Source organism: Hyperolius riggenbachi, chromosome 1 (assembly GCF_040937935.1).
Source record: "Hyperolius riggenbachi isolate aHypRig1 chromosome 1, aHypRig1.pri, whole genome shotgun sequence".
In the NCBI taxonomy this organism is placed as follows: domain Eukaryota; kingdom Metazoa; phylum Chordata; class Amphibia; order Anura; family Hyperoliidae; genus Hyperolius; species Hyperolius riggenbachi.
This window is the reverse complement of record NC_090646.1, coordinates 249024965-249037297: the sequence shown is the minus strand read 5'-3', so window position 1 is coordinate 249037297 and position 12333 is coordinate 249024965. Positions and strand designations below refer to the sequence as shown.

Genomic DNA, 12333 nt, shown 5'->3' with positions numbered 1-12333 from the left:
ATGGCGGCGATCCCCGGCCGCTGATTGGCCGGGGATCGCCGATCTGCCTTACGGCGCTGCTGTGCAGCAGCGCCGTACAATGTAAACAAAGCGGATTATTTCCGCTTGTGTTTACATTTAGCCTGCGAGCCGCCATCGGCGGCCCGCAGGCTATTCACGGAGCCCCCCGCCGTGAATTGACAGGAAGCAGCCGCTCGCGCGAGCGGCTGCTTCCTGATTAATTAGCCTGCAGCTGGCGACGCAATACTGCGTCGCTGGTCCTGCAGCTACCACTTTGCCGACGCGCGTTATGAGTGCGCGGTCGGCAAGTGGTTAAAGCTCTGAGTTAAAAAGAGAAAAAAATTACATACTTACCTCGGTAGAGGCAAGTCTCTGGATCTTACAGAGGCTTCCCCATCCTCCGCTTCACCGCTCCAGCCCCAGGACCCCTTAATGCTCACAGCCATGCTTCCATACAAGAACGAGCATAGCTGCACTGCGCAGGTGTAGGGCAGCTTGTGTCTGCACAGTAGCAGAGAGACAACACTTGGGCTAGACAGAAAATCCAAGCCTATTCGGATCCATGCTAATGCTGTGCATGCTTGTGGGGGTGTCGGTGCTGGAACGGCAAATAGAAGGAAGAAGGAGTAAGCCTCTGGATTATCCTAGGTAAACATTCATGTGGGTCACTTTTTTCAGTACAGGTTTCCTTTACAGTGTAACTGTCGGACAAAAAATCAAAAGTCAATTATTTATTTTTATCTGGTAAACAAGTAATAAGCATGCTAACAAGGCAATCCAAAAGTTAAAATCATGATAGACTTTTTTTGTTGATAAATGATCATTCCCCAGTTTACCTGACTCTTATTTGGTACACACAAAATTTCGTATGCACAGATGAAGTTGCAGGGCATACTGGGTTGTCCTTTTTTGCTCCTCTACTTTCCCCTCAGACTTTACTAATGCAGCCTGATTGGATGAAGCCTCTTTCCCTCCTGTTTTCCCCTCCCACACCTCTGGTCCTCTCTGATTGGCCAATATTTCTCATGCTGAGACAATGCACGTTCTATAGTGGAGGGCGGGCAATGCATACACAATCAGGCAGAGGAGAGTTAAGGAAGGAAATTACATCAGGATTGGCTTCAAAATAGCCATAGTTAAAATGGAAAATGCTAAGAAGGATTTTCTCTTTTTTTTACTGTAGAAAAATCACTAAAATCAAAACATGGACAGTGCAATATATATGTTATGTAAGTAGAGCAAGTATTTATCTACTAATATATGTGTTTTTTTTCTGAGATAGTATGGCTGACAGCTCCTCTTTAACAGTGGTTAAAAATAAATATTGCAAGTACATCACATGATTGATCATAGCCTCATGATATGTTGTTTAAACACATTTAAGTATATTTTGTCCCTTTTAACTTGCTACATAAAATGCTGGTGGTTCTAGGTCACCATGACTTAAACGAGTACCATTTATTTTTGTATACTTGAGTTCATTGTGGTTTATGTACTTCTTGACCACAATAAGGAATTGTCATCAATTTAAACATGCTAGGTTAAATCGAGATAAAAGCCAGTAGAGAGGGTTTTTTTTGCTTGTTAAAAAAGAGAAGTGCTTGTTGTTTATCCATTAAATTGTAAAATTCTGCAGACTAATAACAGCTTGATGATGGAGCCTTGCTCATAGAAGTACTATTGTTTTCTTGGTCTCTGCTGAGCCTTGATTGGCTGTGAGTACCACCCGAAAAGATTCCTCCGTCAATCGCACCTCTAACTCAATTTGATTCACTAAACCGTGATAACTCATAGCATGGCCACGCTAGCAATCTCTCTCCCAATAGCATATTTCCACACACGATTGCAAATTTTTGCGCATGTAAATTCACGCTTGTGCGCAAAAATTCACGATTGCGCGTGGAAATTCACGATTGCGTGCAAAAATGCTAGTGCGGCCTTGCTATGAGTTATCACGGTTTAGTGAATCAAGCCCATGATCCTTAATGTAATCATTACTGCATCTCAGTTCATTTATTACATTCTGAATGTTTAACATCATAAAAAAAATCTCACACACTACTACTATTGTGGGCAAATAATAACATCTGATTTAGTACAGATTTGGAGCTTTTAAAAACAAGCTAAAAACAAATATCTTTAATTTTTCTTATTAATATACAGTGCTTTAATTAATTCTACTTCTCAGACTCAATGTGTTCAATCCTTGAATTCTTAATAGAAAAGGAGAAACTCTTAGGAGCTGATATGAATTATCTTGCTTAAATCAGGCAAAATATTTAAATGTCAACTGAAGTATCTCTTTGGATCCCGCTTAATATGCATGACATGCACAAAGCAATTCAAAATGGTAAAGTTTTTAATTAACAGTATGTTGTGGATCTATAACTATTAACATTACGTCTACATAGTTCTACTGATAGGCTGCTTTTACTGTTGAAAAATTCATACTGCATTTTTAGAATGATTAGATATTAATGGGGCAATTATGTTGACAACTTTAATTTTTGTAGCTCTTCCACTTTACAAGAGGGTTGTGCAGGATTCATTTCTTTGGGGACTGTTTATTAATTTTAAAGTCTAAACAAACCAAAGTATTATAAGATGCTCTTTGAGGAAGATTTAGCAAATGTATGCTTTTTTTAATTTCCAGTTAGCACAAAAAAACTAACATGCTCTAATGCAGTTGTATTAGCAACATACATTAATCTTTATGTGACAGTAGGCTTGGTTTACAGTATTAAAATGGACATGAGCTCTTGCAAAGAACAGACTGAAAAGTGTTCATTCCACATAAAAGTGCTGTAGAAATCAGATGCACTGAGCTGTGCTTGTTTTTTTTAGCTACAGTTGAATGTAAAACGTATGTAATCAGTAGGCATGACAGTGCTGGCTGTACAGGAAAAGACAGATGCTTTAACCCTTCCTTTGCTCCCTAAAAGTTCATCCAGTAAATTTTCAGGGCTTTTGGGGGGATTTTTGTGCATTGTAACAAAATGTGTTTCTTCCCTGATTGTTTTCATACTCTGCCTAATCTTTTAGAGTAGAGAGGAAGTTCTGAGCTCAGATCCACTTTAACTATTGGATAGCCAGAGGCTTATTTGACAACCCGCATGTAGTCATTTCATATACATAACCGTATACCATATGTAGATATGCTTAAAGTGTATGCTATTTTTTCTGGCTTGCATGCAAATGTCATGCAAATATTATGCAATTTGGAATAAGGCCAGTCCAAACTGTCAGGAAGTGCATTTGATTGGTCCAATTACAAGCCGCATACAATTTGCATGAAAAGTGCATGAAGCCTATTACAATTACTATGTCATTGACAATCTCAAAACATATGCGGTGTAGAGTGCCTTCAGAGCCATTTTTAGGCATAGACAAACCAGGCAGATGCCTGGAAAGACAGCTGATTGAGGGGGCACCAAGGAGCTATTCTTAGCAGACAGTGCTTTATGTAATTTGTATGCACAACTGCTAGTTCCATTAAGACCTGAATAAATGGTATTTAGGTTTTCTTTACATCACACATGTATGTGTAAGCGTTGAGTTTTTAAGCGTTAGTAAGCGTTGAGGTTTTTTTTGAAGTTTTGCTTTAATAATGCAAAAAGTGAAGTGGTCCAAATGACCTGAATAAATTGCTAACGTGAAGTGAATTCTGCAGTACTAGGGTTTATATGACCCAAAGAACATGAAGGAAGAAAAGGCAATATCCAGCAAATGTCAGTGAATGCATAGATATTAGACAAGATGGATCTGCAATGCATGTCTGATCAGTTCTCTGATCTAGTGAATCCTAACTATGTCCAGTGGACAGATGTCCACTGCGACTAGCAAGGTTCATCAGATCAGAGTAGATAAGCACTAATTGGTGTATCCAGCCTGAAGAGAGTGGTGGAGAAGGAACATAGACAGCATGAATGAAGCCCGACAGATAAATAACAAATTGCTCATGTGAAAGAGAGGGCAATTATCAGAGTGTGCTCATTCACCCCCTTTACACATGGGTTCCAAAAGTCATTTCCATTAGCCTGAATATACTAAGTGGGAAAATAAGTCTACACCAGCCGGTTACTGCATCGATGTGCATTTTTTCATTGCTTTTTTGTACTGCCTAACAGTATAACCATACCGGAGGCTGTGACATTTTTTAACTGAATCTATTTTTTCTGTAGCAGCGCTGTGTGTCCTTTATCACTTGCTTAAGGTGCTCACTGCTCATTTGTTGATAAATAACAACACAAGTCAGCTAAGTCTCATGCATCGAGTTAAATCCTATGAGAGGCTCAGTCCAGTATATACTTAGAAACAGATGTTCTGTGAGCAAAAGCATGTTCTCTCTAATACATTCCTCTGACATATCTTCTCTGCAGGCTTGTATTCCTTTCATAAGGTAGAACTGCTTTCTCCTTCAGTATTTAAAATATAGATGAATAGAGGAATTAGTGCTGGACTGGATTAATAGGCTTTGCAGGCACATGAATTGAAGAGATTGTGGAGGTTAAATTCCTTTGGAAACTGACAGGAATAAGATTATCCCCAAAGCACTTTTCAAAGCGTCTGTCTCTGTGGCTGCAGCTTTCTCATTATCTGTCCCTGTAAAACTCAAGTAATCAATTGGTCAATCTGTTGAGTTTTACTAGTGATGCATTGTTTTGCTAATTTTATGCTCAATTAATGAAAAAGTACTATTTTGTGCAATTAAGATGTGTTTGTTGAAAAAAGAGAAAAACCCTTTTCAGGGATCCACAGGGGCCTTTCAGATGTGTTTGAGGTTTTACAAATGTCCATCTTACCCTGGATTCAGGAACTGGCACTGTTTCCATACACATGCTGCAAATGCCTATGAAATGTGGTGTTATCAACTTTACAGTTCAGGTAGCAATTCTCTTTTGCAGAACAAAGTAGGTCATCTAGGCGCACGCATGGAGGTGCAAAGCGCCAATGCTATGGTCCATGCCCGAGTAATGGTGATTCGGGGTTTTGGTGATCACCGGACCTCAAATTACTTCTCCCTCTGAGTTGCTACGACCCTGCAGCAGGGTGAGCTATCATTCAGCTCACCCTGCGTGTAACTGATCAGGCAGAGTACTAATACATATGCCTGCAGAATGCCTCACCAGTCCCTAATCCCCAACAGGCAATTTGTGGTAAGCTATGGCAGAGCAAATCCCTATCTCAAGTACTCTGCGTTCCATTTGCAGTTTCAGGCTGTCAATTTATCAGGACTAAAGCAACAAACACACCGTAGACTTTCACCAGTAAGGATTATAAGTGTTTTGCAAACACTTTGTGGAGTATACCAATAAATGTATGTCTGTTGAAATTGACAGGTTTTGTGTCTGCTTATTGGAGGTAAGTCCACCACTTCCTTCCAAGCATTTTTAACCTTTTTAGCCTATTTTATACTTCTGGCGCCTCTGTTTACTACGCAGTATTTGTATCAACTCCTGGTGGAGGGGTATACCCCCCCTTTTCCTATCTACAGAGAGCATCTTCTTAATCCAGAGTGGGGACAGGTTAATATCCTCACCTCCCTACACAGTGGTTGCCTTGGAGGTAACCCTGGTTTGTGAGTTTATATTTGTACCCTTCTTACTATTGTTATATTGCAGTTTTGTGTGTCCAGTGCACAGGTTAGCTGTTAGAGATAGGTCCGCTGGTCCTAGTAGTGCACCGACTATAACCCAATAATACTTCACCACCACTACTGGCATCTAGTATCCACTACTTCCCCCTGTGTAAGGCCTCAGTGCAGAATCAGTGTTTTTTTGGGTCATTTAACTGACATTAATCTACCCCATTCCTACCATAGGGGTTGGAAAATCGCAATTGCCTGCACTCCCGTGAACATACGCACAAGCATGGCCACCACTACTCACCACCACACAAATATTGCTGCTGAGAGGACTAACATTAATGTCCTGGAGGTGTCAACTAGCAAAAACAATGACTTTGCAGTTGCTTACAGTGCGTTAAACGTGGCATTTTATCTGTCAGTGTGAACTGGGCCTAATCCTTACACGCCGTGTGCACATGTCGGACATTTTATAGCACTTAATTCCACTGTGATTTCTGCCCTTTAGAGATTAATGCGGATCTGTGAGAATGGAAATAAACTTTAGTTCAAAGCTTTCATGCAGCGAGTTAGAATAACGGTATCTCTTGCAACACAGACATGTGAACAGCCCCATAGAATTGTATGGGCTGTGAGTTGGCATGCAGAATTATTGTGCAACACAACAAACATAGTTATTGAGAATATATCTATATCTATCTATCTATCTATCTATCTATCTATCTATCTATCTATCTATCTATCTATCTATCTATCTATCTATCTATCTATTTATCTATCTATCTATCTATCTATCTATCTATCTATCTATCTATCTATAGATATATAGATATATATATATATATATATATATATATATATATATATATATATATATATATATATATATATATATATATACTGTATCTTATTTCCCCCCATTCCCTTTAGATTGTAAGCTCGCAAGGGCAGGGCTCTCTCCCCCTTTTGTGTCTTGGAAATCATTATACATTTTATTTATTATGTTACTTTTATCACTGTCATTACGAATTCTGTATTTTATATTCTGTACTATTTTTTGAATTTTGTCACTAATTATGTATCTTGTATACTGGTGTACACTATTGTCTGTATTTTTATGTACCCCATGTTTGTTTCTTACTTTGTACAGCACCACGGAATATGTTGGCGCTTTATAAATCAATAATAATAATAATATATATATCACAATATGTTTGTGTCAGAACAACTTAGACTTTGGATAGCAATCTTCCAATAATTATTGTATTTTCTATGCATTTAAAGAGAAAATAAAAACATAATTTATCACTCTCCCCCGTAAGTTGGCAAGCTGGCAGGCTTTAGTATACAGGCTCAATCACCCCCCGCGCGCTCGGTCAGTGCATGTGCTCTCGTGTAGTGTCATCGCCGCAGCCTGTAGTGTCATCGCCGCAGCCAGGGTCCCGTCGCTGTCATGCTAAACTCGCTTCCACATCAAGCTCTGCCCTATTGATTTCGTCACCATGTGTCTCATCAGGAGCATAGAGCTCAATGTGTGATGCTAGTCTGTTAGCAGTGTTCCCCAACCCTGTCCTCAAGGCGCATCAACAGTACATGTTTTGCAGGAAACCACAGACATGCACAGGTGGGGTAATTAGTGTCCCAGCAGAACTGATTAACTACCTCTGGAGATTTCCACAAAACATGCACTGTTGGTGGGCCTTTACGGACAGGGTTGGGGAACACTGTGTTAAAGGATTCAGCCCATGAATCCTGAATCCTTTACCAGACTCGCATCACACATTGAGCTCTATGCTCTTGATCAGTCACATGGTGACGAAACTGATAGGGCAGAGCTTGATGTGGAAGCGAGTTTAGAGTGACAGCGGACGGCACCCTGGCTGCAGCGACGACACTACACGGGAGCGCATGCACCGACTGAGCAAGCGGTGGAGGTGACGTGATTGAGCCTGGATACAAAAACCTGCCAGCTGACCAACATACGGGGGAGAGCTTGTTCTGTAAAATTCTACGCCTTATATATGATTTGGGACATGTGAGTGCAAAATAATTTTATTGTAATAAAACTTTTTAGCAGTATCACTCTATGTACAGGGGCGTAGCAATAGGGGTTGCAGAGGTTGCGACCGCATCGGGACCCTTGGGCCAGAGGGGCCCTGAAGGGCCCTCCCTCAACTACAGTTTTAGCTCTCTATTGGTCCTGTGCTCATAATCACTTATATAGGTACTTTGAATAGTGATAATCATTAGCAAACTGTTCCCCATCCCCTTCTTGCACCTCTGACACTGTAGTTGCCATTGGCAGGCTTTGGTGCACTGTATCAATTGTTATGTAGAGAGTGCTTGGGGGGGCCCCATTGTAAAACTTGCATCGGGGCCCACAGCTCCTTAGCTACACCACTGGCTATGTGTGATATTTTTATTGATGTTGATCATCATAAGTGGACCAGTGACAAGTATTAGAATAAGAAGAGGGACCTAAAGACTGCCTGAGTGGTGAGGGATGACCCAGGAATGGTCCCAAGGCGCTTTAGAGTCAGAAATTGTGGTGAGTGAACTACAAAAGGGTGTGGTGGTGGCCTGTTCCTATAGGAGGGATGTGACCATTGAACTACTTAAGGAAAAGAAAGGATTTCAGTTTGTTGAAATAGTGGTGCAAGTGGAACTGAGGACTGGTTCACACTCTTTAGTGCCTGTTATGTGATCACCCCAAAGTTCATCCTATAGGGTCCCCCCAGTGCTTCCTGTATGTCACTCTTTAGTGCCTTTTCTATGATGTCCCCTGATATCCCTGATGGTCTCGTGATCTCCCTCCCTATGCAGTTATAAAACTCTTATATGATAATACCTATGTGTCTCATGTAAAATGCCCTTACTGTGTCTCATATATGGTGCTCTTTAGTGCCTCTTATGTGATCACCTCAAAGTTCACCCTATAGGGTCCCCCCCAGTGCTTCCTGTATGTCACTCTTTAGTGCCTTTTCTATGATGTCCACTGATATCCCTGATGGTCTCGTGATCTCCCTCCCTATGCAGGGATGAGCATTTGGAGCATGCTGGGTAAATAGTATCTCATCTTTTCTTAGGCTAGCAGTGGTTCATAACCACACTCTGGCCTGTCACCTCTGTTATGCTGTCATTGGGTCTGGAGCCAGTGCACAGAGCTGAAGGAGGCTGGTTGCAGTGCAGCAAACAGGAGAACATACTTGGTAAGAGTCAGTCAGTCTGATTGCCTCTTTATAATCATCAGAGAATGTTAAAAGCTATAAAGGAGGACAGGGAATTTTTTTTCCAACAAAAGTGGAATTCCTTCAACATACCATCATTTGACTTCAATCTCGGTTGCGTCTTAAAAATGACTTTGATGAGGAAGAAAAAGCTATATCTTTTCACCTCTGTAATCAAAAGATAAGCAAGATATGGTGACTGACAGTGATTTCATATTGTCTTTTGCCAGAGGTCATGTGGTGTTGCCATGGAACAGTTACTAAATGCACATCCTTAATGAGAATTGCTGAGCAGAGCTGAGATCAAGGAATAGCAGCAGCCCTTTTGCAGGGGATGGAGGCTTGCTTGTGGTGAATCTGATGTGAAAGCTAACGTGCAGCTAATAAAAGAGGACATTTAACTTAAAACTATGATAAATCCTCCTAATACTCAATTCCTCTAGCAGAAAAAAAACAGTCCTGAAATGATGCCAGGGGACCTTAAAATAAATGGTATTCCCATTCTCTGCATGCTTCACAGGCACGCGGTTATATGAATATTTATACTGTCATGTCCCCAGCCCAAGCTAAGTTTTTAATGTTTCTCTTACAAAATAAAGCACTGTACAGGGGAAGTCACCAAAATCTTAATGAGCACTATTTTGTTTTAATTAGCCTGGAAGTTTTGCTACATGGTTTCACAATAATGTAATTGCAATGGTGTATACCTAAACAGACATGCAAAACAGCTAAATGATGTCCAAATCAAAGTGTGATGAATATTTTAAGAGTAAGCATGGGAGTTAAGATGCTGCAATTTGTGTAATAAGCGGCAAATGCTGTATTTCCGTTTTTTAGATGTGCTTAGATATGCATGTCTGTTTGAGCTGTATGTGTTCAAGGCAGCACATTAGAGTCAGCCATGTATTACAGAAAACCTGTCGGAATTCTGAGCAATACACATTGAGTGTATCGTGAAAATATTTATGATCAAAGGTTAACTTCAGTGGAAACTGCATATCCAACCGTTCCAAAGATAGAGGGTTCTGGATGCAACATAAAAGAAAACAAGGGTGAACTCTTGATCTTTTCTATTGAGCAATGAAGATGCCTGTCAATTAAAGGGCCTATAGAAAAGGACAGGGACTGGAAAACATTAGGCTAAGCAAGAAAGCACAAGTTGAAATTTGCCTTTAAATTTAGTTTTCCATTTCCATTCACAGAATGTCTGTTTTCTCCCCTAGGTTGAGATTGATTTCATTTTAAACACAACTTAAAAACCTCTAACTGCTTCCTTGTCATTTAAAAATAGTTTCATTTTTTTATACAGTCCTTGGCTGGAGGTAAACTGAAATAACTATTGTTTGACAGAGGATGGTTTTGGGAATATAAAGCAATTCCAAGTTAGTGCAGAGAGAGGAGATCTGGTTTAATTACACACACCTTCCTGAAACTACTGACAGTCCCTTTGACAGTCAGATTTAGCTGAAGGCAATATGTGCATTTTTTCATTACGTAATTAACATTGTCTTCTTGAGTTAACTTTCTCAATATGTTAAACTAAAGGGGGCCATGCACTAGGCAACCAACCAACCAATCAACCATCCAATTCAATTAATATAATCAAATTGGATTAAAATTGGTGCTGCCAAGTGCACGCCCGACCGACAAAGCGACCAATCTTGGGACAGAAATCGGCCGCACAGTCGATCACACATGTTGGAAAATTTCGGGCCGAGGTTGGTCGGTTGGGTGCATGGCGGTACGGCGGCTGATTTGCAAACGAGTGACGAGACGACAAAAAGCTCCGCCGCTGCCACCGCAATGTATAAATGTATGCAGTGTTTAGTGTATTTATACATTACCTGTCCGGTGTCAGCCTCCACGCGGTTTCCGTTCATCTCCGGGTTTTGCATACACGCCGGCGGCACTCTGAAGTCACGAAGGCACATAGCGGCTGACATCAAACGCTATGTGCCGCTAGCGTGTATGTGGCTGTAACCCAGCGAGATGGACGGACACCATGCGGAAGCTGCTACAGGACAGGTAATGTATAAATGCACTACATTACATACATTTCTACATTTTGGGGGCAGCGACGGGGTGGACAGCATCGGCTCAGCCGATTCCCTGATGACTTCATGCTGAAATTGGATGGGTATCGGCCTGTAGTGTATGGGCAGATTCAATTAGAGACACATTTATCTCTAATCAGATTCGATTAGAGATAAATGTGTCTCTTGGTCGAATCTGCCCATACTCGTTCTAATGTATGGGCACCTTAAAGCCTGGTTAACCAGCGTGGTCAATATTTACATAATAGTGTTTTCTCAAGCACTCTAAAGGTGGCTAACTGGCCATACACTGATGGATTTGCAGCAGATTGGACCATCAGATAGATTTCTGTCAGATGCCTGTTAAGTTGAATCTGCCACACACTAAAAACAGATTTCAAATAGATTTCAGAATGAAATCTATTGGAATTCTATTAAAAATCGATCTAAATGCATTATTGCACTCTGTGGGCATATATATATATATATATATATATATATATATATATATATATATATATATATATATATATATATATATATATATATATATATATTGACCTATATTTTCCACCCTGTCAGACAGATCAAATTGATCAAAATAGATCGACATCGGACGCAAATGGATCGATCGGCTGATTTGATGGAATCGATTTCCTATTGACTGATTCAATAGGATAGATCGTTCGATGGCTGAAATCGACCAGTGTATGGGCCCCTTAAGAGCTTAAGGCCCATATGCAATTCACTTTCTCTCTTGAGTTTTCTCCTAGGTGATTTTTTCAAACGTGTCAATAAAATGCCTTTTAAACCACCAGTAAGCAAGAAAATACTCAAAATAATTTTGACAGTACTTTTTCGTTATACTTATTTTATTATGAAAAATATTGATTTCACGCCAATTACATTGCAAATTATCCACATTTTGATAATGGTACATATATCATATCAATAAAAAGTGGAGAAACAGAGATAGGCTGTGAGCATAGTAAAGTCCTGCTCAGTAACTTAGCATTGAGAGCTTATACAAACTGAGTAAATTCAATAGTGAAAAAAAAAGAAAAGTTGAGTCTCAAGTCATAGGAAAGTAACTTCAGCAAGGGTGTTGATAGTAGACTAAATCCTCATTATGGTAGATGAAGAAAGAGTACAGTGCCATCAGGTAAAGTTACTTGAGTACTTGTGTGTATGAAAAACTTTGAAAAGTGAGATAGAGGAAGGAAAAGAAAAGAAAGAGTGTATTTTCTATGTAGGAGTATAAAGAAAGATGTGGCCACCACAATACTTATCTGACCTATGCTGCTTAATGAAAGTGCATAAGGGGAGGGGGAACCAAGGGCCTGGTTAGGTCATGAAGTGGTGAGTTGGTGGTTCATGTGATATCACCTGAGACGTATTAAAGGGAGAGTAAGGAAAAAGTGTGGATGATAAATAGGGTTTAAGGTGGATGATAAATAGGGGAGGAGTAGGGCCATGAGTCCCATATTTT

At 40.2% G+C, this 12333-nt stretch overlaps 1 long non-coding RNA gene across 2 annotated transcripts in view; it reads right to left on the bottom strand.

The window, feature by feature from the left end:
- LOC137547395 (uncharacterized) overlaps window positions 1-638 on the bottom strand; it is a 97702-nt gene extending 97064 nt beyond the window's left edge. For both annotated transcript variants that reach the window (XR_011026582.1, XR_011026581.1), the window contains exon 1: window positions 355-638. This is a non-coding gene — a long non-coding RNA (uncharacterized lncRNA). The remainder of the gene's footprint in view (window positions 1-354) is intronic.
- Window positions 639-12333: the final 11695 nt, after the last annotated feature.